The following is an 8,095-nucleotide window of genomic DNA, read 5'->3' on the forward strand; positions in this document are numbered from 1 at the left end:
TTTGGACACCCTTGTATTAAGTGAATCTGCCTTCCCCATTGACTGCTTGTCGAAAGGTCAAGATCACACGACCCAAACAATTGCATTGAATATGAATAAGATAAATAAAGACATTGATAGACTCTTTGGAATAAGATACACATTTTTAAATGTATATACCGGATACTTTTTATTTTTTTTATCTATCTCCAGGAAATATTTTCAAAAACACAATACAATAGTTAGAAATGCTGATGAAGTTCTTCAGTTACCCCAAAAATATTTTTGGAAAAGATGTACTTGTCAGTTAAGGTGTGTGTGTGTGTGTGTGTGTGTGTGAGGGGGGGAATCTTGAATTGAAGATTAGTATAATTATGGGGGAGGAGATTAAAAAAAAAGGCTAGGATCAGAAACATTGCAACTTAGGTCCACACATCCATCTTTTCTATATGCTTGGTTCTCCAGTCTTTTTTCCTGTCTTCTTTTCCCTGTTTCTGGTAATCTATTTTTACCTTTTGCTCTATCTTTATTTTTACGTACTCCCACAAGTGCAGAAAATAGTGTTTTTTTAAAAAAAGTTCAGACTGATGCTGATGTGGTCTGCTGGCAGCCTGTGGAGCTGGCAGCAGAGTCGGACAGCAAGGAGGTTGGGGAGGAACATGGGCCAGTCCTGGAGTCTGGGGAAGGCTCGGGCAAGGGCTCTGCATCGGAGGCAGAAAGGGGGCCAGGGCCCTCTGGGAGTTATGTGCTGCCTCTGGAGCCTCCAGACTCAGACATCAGCGAGGCAGAGGAACAGGCTTCCCCGGTTCCCAGTGCACGCATGCGCAGAGCTGCCAGAAGGCAAGAACAGTTAAGACAGAAGGGACGACTCGGGAGTTAGACTTGCAGGTGATTGGCCCCTCCCATAGGACATAAAGGAGGAACAAAGGCACGTGAGCCTTTGCCGGAAGCAATTTGGTTCATGCTAGTCAGTTTACCTTCCGAAGCTCTGTTTTGACTCTCTGCTCCCTGTGGCCTTGCCAAGCTAATGGCCAATTAAGTCTTTGGCAGTGTTTCAAGGAAGATAAAGGTGAGTGCTTATCAGCCTTATCCCGAAAGATTTTAGGAGCCTACTGTAGGACTCTTTACAACTATTTGGGACTCATTACAGGCTGTGAATGAACATAATTCACAGCCTTTTGAAATAAAAATAGAGTTTTTGGGACTAAGCTTTTTACAGTATCAGGAAGCCTAGGTCAGAAAAGGTAGATGTCAAGAATGAGAACTAGCTGTAGGATTAAAAAAAACAGGCCTATATCTTCAAACTTGAAGCTAAAGTTCACAACCCTTTAGGGCCAGTGAGCATGACTGAATTTATTTTAGTATTGTAAGATTGCTCACAGATGATGACTGCCATTTTGTACATAGCAGTCACAAAGCACTCACTCACTGGAAGGCAGACAGATGGGGATGCTGCTTACTACACACCAGTTTACTTTTGGGGAGCACTTCTGGTTCTCACTAAGTAAGTACGGTAGTCTGCAGTTCCGCATTTTGGATTTCTTAGAATACCTATGGGGCAGAGATGGATCCCAGATCATTATAAGTAATGTGGACATTGTTCCTCTGCTCTGTAATTTGCTTCCGATTTAATGTATTAAACAGGAATTTTTAAAATTCTAAATTGGACAGGAACATTAGCAATTCCATTGGAGGTTTGTAAATGCATATTGATACCTCAGGGCAGGGGTGGGATTCTACCAGTTCGAACCAGTTCAGGCGAACTGGTAGCTCCGAAGGTCAGCTGGCAAGTGGGCCCACCTGTCTGCCCCTGTGCTTTACCTACCTTTATCTTCTCAGCTGAGTCGCGCGGCAGAGTGGATTGCCGCCCCTCAGAAGTCATCCGGAAGGTAAGTCTTCTCCAAACTGCGCATGTGCATACGGCGAACCGGTTGTTAAACCAGTAGGATCCCACCCCTGCCTCAGAGCCCGCCCCCCCCGAACCTTTTTGGCACAAGGGGCTGGTTGTGTGAACAGAGGTTTCTCCACTGTATCATAGAGAGTGTGTGGTTTCACGTGCTACCTGCATCCTGTGAATGGGGCTTCACTTGTTTGCACAGACCAGCTTGTGGCATGCCACAGACTGGGATCAGTTCATGAACTGGGGATTGGGGACCCCTGCCTCAGAGCATCATGTCAGAAACACCAGTCCAAGTCTTAATGTAATGCTTTCTATAAACATTTGAAAGCTAAACTCACATACATAATTATGTAAAATTGCTAAAATTATCTTACATCTCTATAATTATACTAGTTTGGTATCTGTCCCCACCAGCATGAGCCAGGAAAGAGCCATATATACTTGCTTGGATACTATCTACTGTTTCTACTCTTTCTAAAACTAGTGTAATTACACATATGCAGTGTAATTTTAGCAATGTCACCATTCACCAGCTGGGTGACTTTGAGCCAGTCACTTTCTTTCTCTCTCTCAGTCCAATCTGTCTCACAGTGCTCTGGGAAAAATAGGAGGGGGTGCTGTGCATATTCTCTGACTTTACTTGCAAGGTAATATTGTAATCTTTAAATATTTGATTTTCGACAAGGCCAAGAAAAAGAGCTATGAGTTTGCTCTAATAATTTGGATTTAGGCCTATCTCTGTCACAAGTTGAAAGGAAAGCTCCAGAAGATTTATATGTAAATGTCCCATTGTCAGATTGCCCAAATGTGGCAGTAGCAAGTGGCTCCTCTGTCATTTTTAATTCTGATTTGGGAACAGACCTTGTTCATATAATACCCAATTCCCATAGCTTTCTTTAAAATTCAAGAGAGAAAATAAGTTTCCTTTTATTTTAAGTTAGGAAACACCCATAATATACTTGATGCATCTATTTCAGTGATGGCGAACCTATGGCACTTCCGGTTTGCTCGGAGGGTCGTTTTGAGCACTCCAAAGGCATCAGGGAAGCGTCCGGACATCCCTGAAGCCTTCGGAGCACTCAAAACTACCCTCCGAGCGCTCCAAAGGCTTCAGGGACTGTCCGGAGGCTTCTCTGATGCCTCCAGAGGGCATCCAGGGGGGCAGGGAGGCTGTTTTCACCCTCCCCAGGCTCCTATAAAGCCTCTGGAGCCTGGGGAGGGCGAAGAAAGCATGTAAAAATGGGGGGGCGCTTGTAGTGCGTGCATGCACACTGAGGGTCGTGCATTGCATTATGGGTGCGGCAAGCCCGCACACAACCCCCCTGCCCCCACTTATGGTACGCGAGCCAAAAAAGGTTCGCCATCGCTGATCTATATGGAAGTAAGGACTTCAAACCCACTTTCTTAGATTAAAATTCCTGTGACCTGTTCATTGAGCTGAAGTTGACAAGAAGGCTGCCTGGCCAGGGTTCAAAACACAAAGCAGCAAAATAAACTTGGATAACTCCTAATCATAGATGATGAGCAAAAATGACAAAACTTCATTTAGGATTATCATTATCAACTTTATTTTACACTAATCAGTGCACGAAGCATAACTATCATAATAGAACAAACCATAAAGGAGAACAGCAGTGAAATTTAGAAATAACAACTCGATTTTAGAGGAATGGTAAGAAAAAAAAATGTATTACAAAATTGCCTTCTCTGGCCAGCAGATGTCATTAAAAAAAAAAAACATAGCAGATTCTACATGAAGATAATATTGACTCTTAAGTTGAATTGCTAGAGATAAAGCCATTACAATGATACAGAGGAAAAGGGGGACAGTATTGCTCCTTTTGGACTAAGGTACCAATAAAAACCTCATCAGCTGCTATTTATCCAAAAGAGAAACTTCTTTTGTTGCCAGCATCTCATCAAAACATTTTGCAAACACTCAGCTCCTCAGTTTGTAACATCAATGAGAGATGTAGGACAGCTTCTCCTCGTAGTGTTAGTGCACATTCCTTCTGTTGCTGAGTTGGCAGAAAAGTGTGATGATATAAACTGCACAATCCTCACAGTGGTGCTGTACATACAAATTTAACTCAGGGTATTTTCAGGGCAGCAATTGGGAGTTTTCCGGTGTGACCCAACATTGTCTGTGTAGCAGGACATGACAAGGGTTCCTCTTCATTCTTCCTCTTCATCTTATGTCCCGTCTGTCACAAGGTTGCTTAGTTTGGGGGATATTATTTTCTGCAATACATACCGATCAGCTCCTGAATCTTTCTTAATATTAAAAATTGTTTCTGATTTCTTCTTTGTGTAGGAAAATGACAGATTTAGGAAATTTTATCAGTCTCTGAAAGGCTACAAAGCAGATGAGTATATAATCTCCACAGCACTTGCACCCTTGATCTGTACTTCCAATGTACAATTACGCTGATCCTAGGCATATTTACTCTGAAGAAAGTCTTGTCATTGATACAAGGCAACTAGTCATGAGCAGGGGTGGGGTTCAGCCGATGTTACTGTCGGTTTGCTTGTGCACACGCTTTGCGCTCATGCTGCGCGCGCATGCGCAGTTCAGTGGAAATTGTTCTGCGAATGCGCAGAACTAAAAAAAAGATGGTGATGGCAGCGACCAGGGAACCAGTTTGGGGGCGTGGCCAGCCTGGGTCGGTGCCGGTTCTGTGACTCTGGTCGGCATTCCACTACCGAACTGGGCCGAACTGGTAGGAACCCACTTCTGGTCATGAGTAAGAGTGTATCGGAGTTTGGGACTTTTTACAAATTAAATAAGCATTAATTTAAAAATAATTAAATATCATGTCTATACATTTTGGTGTCCCATTCTAAATTGTAATAAAACTTGAGGAGATAACTTCAAAACCTCACAAGATTTCCAGTTAGAATGCTAATACATTGTGTTTTTATTTTGTATAGGTAGGCCCTCTATAATATCCTTAGAAACTACTGATTGGAAGCTTACAGAGCATAGAGTTTTATGAATGTTGGCACAACACATACACACTTCTTGAGAAACATCCCTTGCTGCAGATATAGTTATCTTGTAGAGGGATAAAATTATTTTCTTTTGGGACAAACAGACATAGAAGCACCTACTGCAGGGTGGGAGGAGATGCCTAGATTGGATGACATATAGGTAGCTTAATGGGACTATTATTAGACTAAGACTAACCAGAAAGGTGTTAGAATAATTGTATGGATGCCTTCACCTGGAAGATATATCCTAAATATAGCATACTAAATTTAACACATGTCCCTAGGAAAATTGTTTCTTAATCACATAGCAGGTCTTACAAAATATGCAGTTAATTCCATCTAGTCATTTCCTAAAATGTTCAAATAATACTATCTTACCATCTGGAGTCTAATATAATTGTATCCCTGCAATCCATTGATTCCTCCAGTGTAGTCCTTTTACTAGGAATCTAAATAGAATTCGAATGTTCAAAAATAAAAGAGAGCATTTTGAAAAACTTTCATTAGGTATAATGAACACTCTTTTAAAAAATGTGTACATTTTAAACCATCTGTTTTTAGCTTCTGAGAACAGAATACTTCAGAAAACATAAAACAAAGGCTGAAAAGAATCGTTCAAAGTTGTTACTCACTAAAGCAGTTTTTATTATACTGTGTGCAGTGGAACTGCATCCAGATGTTGAAATTGGCAGAAGAGCCATTTAGTCCTAGCTTGAAATTGGCAGAAGAGCCATTTAGTCCTAGCACTGTTTCAATTGAATGTGGTCCATACAATTTGGAACTTGCATTTCCTGCTTATTAGTGATGTGACCATATCTCTGATCCAGTGACGTGCAGTCAGGGGAGGCAGGGGAGGCAGAGCCTCACCGCTCTCATCATGAAAAGAAAAAAAATGTAAAAAGGAAAAGGTAAGTGCTGAGGTGAGGCTTGCTTAAAAAGCCTCTAAAAAGCGCCCCCTACTAGGAGGCAGGAGAACTGCATGCCTCTCCTACCTTGGGATTTTTAAGGCTTGTTAAGCGAGGGTTAAAAGCCTAAAAAATCCGGAAGTAGGGGAGGCATGCAGTTCTCCTGCCTCCTCGTAGAGGGCGCTCGTTCTTCCTGTGACTCAACTCTTCCCTTTTTCTTCCCTTCTCACTTGCCCTACAGTGACAATAAAGGAAGAGCGCAGAGATATTCCTTCATCTCTTCATTGATTTCCCTTTTTACAGGATGAGCCAGCTTCTTTTATTTTATGGAGGTCTCACTTCTTCTTTTATTTTATGGAGGTCTCACTTCTTTCTCCATTTCTGCCATTTTTTATTTTATTTTATTTTTTTGTTTGGTGTGCGTGTGTGTGTTTGTGGCGCGCACGCCACAAGGAGCTTCAAGGAGGAGGAGCTTCCGGAGGGAATGGCGGTCAGCTTGTGAGCTCCGCATGTTTGCGGGGGGGCCTCCCTAATGGGAGGGGTGCTGCCGGCCCTCTGTTCCATCTTGAGGGTCGGAATTTCGTTGACGACCACCCTGGCTTCGCCCTGGCTTTGGGCTGGTTCACCAGGGTGGTTGGAGAGCCAGACGGTGAGACAGAAACACGCTAGCTAGTTGGTGCTGGTGCTGGGGCTGGCGTTTGCCGGCTCGTGTGCGGAACGAAAGAACGGAGCGGAATGGAGCGGAATGGAGCGGTGCAGAGGCAGCCGGAGGAGGAAAGGAATCCCGGACAACCCATGCAGCCCAGGTGGCGGAGGTTTGGACAACGGCGGTGGTGGAGGTGGTTAAAGACGCCGAACACCAGACCTTTTGGCCACCATAAATCCCGGACCAGCGGGGGGCTGCGAGAGGTGAGAACGAGGCGCTTTCTGGGCGCCAAAGAACACTAGCAGACCAGCAGAGACTGCAGGGAAGCTCAGGAAAGCCGAGACGGCCCTGCGGGCTCATAAACAACAACCCTGGGCAGCCAGGCTGCCGAGGAGACAAATGGCCACTTATGTCTGAGACTGGATAGAGACGCTTGGAAGACTGGTGGCCATTTGTTGAAGGTCTGACTTTTTGCCCTCTCACCCTTGCTGACAACTTTCCTTCCTCTATTCAAATTACTATCTGACTAAGGCTTACCTTAACGCCCTGCTACAAACTGCTCCTTAGTGCCACCTTGTAACAAACTGCTCCCCAGTTTCCCCCTTGAGGCGCCACCTGTAGACCATTCTGGCTAGCCTGCTAGCTCACCAGCCTACCCTTTCCATCCAGGGTAAGGATAACCACCATCTACATACCCCTTTTGTGGGGGAACCCTGGCTCACGAACAAATTTATGATTTTAACAACAGCACCGAAAATGAGCTCGCCCTTATGACAACCTATGTACTCTATATATTCCAGGTCAGACCTACTACTACTGCGAGAGTCCCCCCTCTCGCAGGTATGGCCCTCAGACCTTTCAAGGTCCCACCTTGATGACGGGTTTGTTAACCCAGAGAGGTGGAAGAAGTGGAAATTAAGGGGTTTTTTAATTAATCATTTTTTAACAGTTTTAAGGGGTTCCAGGGTAGGGGGGAAGGGGATTCAGGCCAGGAGGGAAAGTAGAGCCAGGCAAACAGGTGTGGTCGGGAGGGGAGGGAGCGGAGTGGGGGAGGAGAGTGATAATAGCATTCCAGTACAGGGCTCTGTTATACCAACAGTCGTGGGGAGGGGTGGGTGCGAGGACAGACTAAGAACCTGCAGTCGGTTGGGAGACTGTGGTTGTTGGTTACACCCAGTCGCTTGTACCAACCCCCGCACGCTAGGTGGCCAGGATCTACAGAGCCAGGGCCTTAGACTGATGTTATGCAATGCGAGGTCCGCTGTTAACAAGGCCCCCCTCATTAATGACCTGATTTTGGAGGGGGAGCCGGACCTCACAGGAATAACAGAGACCTGGTTGGGCCACGAGGGAGGTGTACCCCTCGTGGACATGTGCCCACCAGGTTATCGAGCATTCCACCAACCACGGGCCCAGGGTAGGGGCGGTGGGGTAGCGGTAATTATAAGGGAAGACCTGGAGCCGAGAGAGTTCACTGTGCCACAGACATCCGGGTGTGAATCCCTTGTCGTGAGATGGGGCCCAGGGAGACAGTTGGGCCTGCTGATTGTATACCTGGCTCCTCGCTATACATCAGCGGCCCTGCCTGAACTCCTCGAGCTGATCGCAACGATGGCAGTTGAGACCCCCAAACTTTTGGTCATGGGGGACTTCAACTTGCCATCGGTGGGAGAA

This window comes from Natrix helvetica (assembly GCF_964273705.1).
Source record: "Natrix helvetica genome assembly, chromosome: 2".
Lineage (NCBI taxonomy): Eukaryota > Metazoa > Chordata > Lepidosauria > Squamata > Natricidae > Natrix > Natrix helvetica.